We start from the raw sequence: 435 nt of genomic DNA, 5'->3' as shown, positions 1-435 counted from the left end.
GCGGGGGGCGCGGCGGCGGGGGCGGGGGCGCGGCGGGGGTGCTGGCCGTGTTCGCGGCGGCACTGGCCGCGCTGGCGCTGCTCGTGTGCGCGCTGCTCGGATACATATACAGAGTGTAAGTCATGTCATTTGTCAGCTTAAATATCAATTTTACTCACGAACACGGCAGCAGTAGATAGTAATGTTCCTCCTTTCTCACTTTAAGTTACATCACTTTTCCTTCTTTCTACACAATGTTAAGTGTACGATAAAGATGATTTTTGGTAATAAATATATTGGCTAAAATGTCCCGCGTTCCGAATTCCGGTAAACGTTTTTCCAAAACTGAAGCAATCTCACAGTAGTAACAATTGATTTACAGTCGTCGTAGAACAAAGCGTAGCGCCGGCGGCTCCGGTCCTGGCTACGTGACACACGAGAAGCCTCCCCCTGCGA

Source organism: Trichoplusia ni, chromosome 4 (genome assembly GCF_003590095.1).
Source record: "Trichoplusia ni isolate ovarian cell line Hi5 chromosome 4, tn1, whole genome shotgun sequence".
Classification (NCBI taxonomy): Eukaryota; Metazoa; Arthropoda; class Insecta; order Lepidoptera; family Noctuidae; genus Trichoplusia; species Trichoplusia ni.
The sequence above is the reverse complement of the archived record's forward strand: the minus strand, read 5'-3'. Positions refer to the sequence as shown.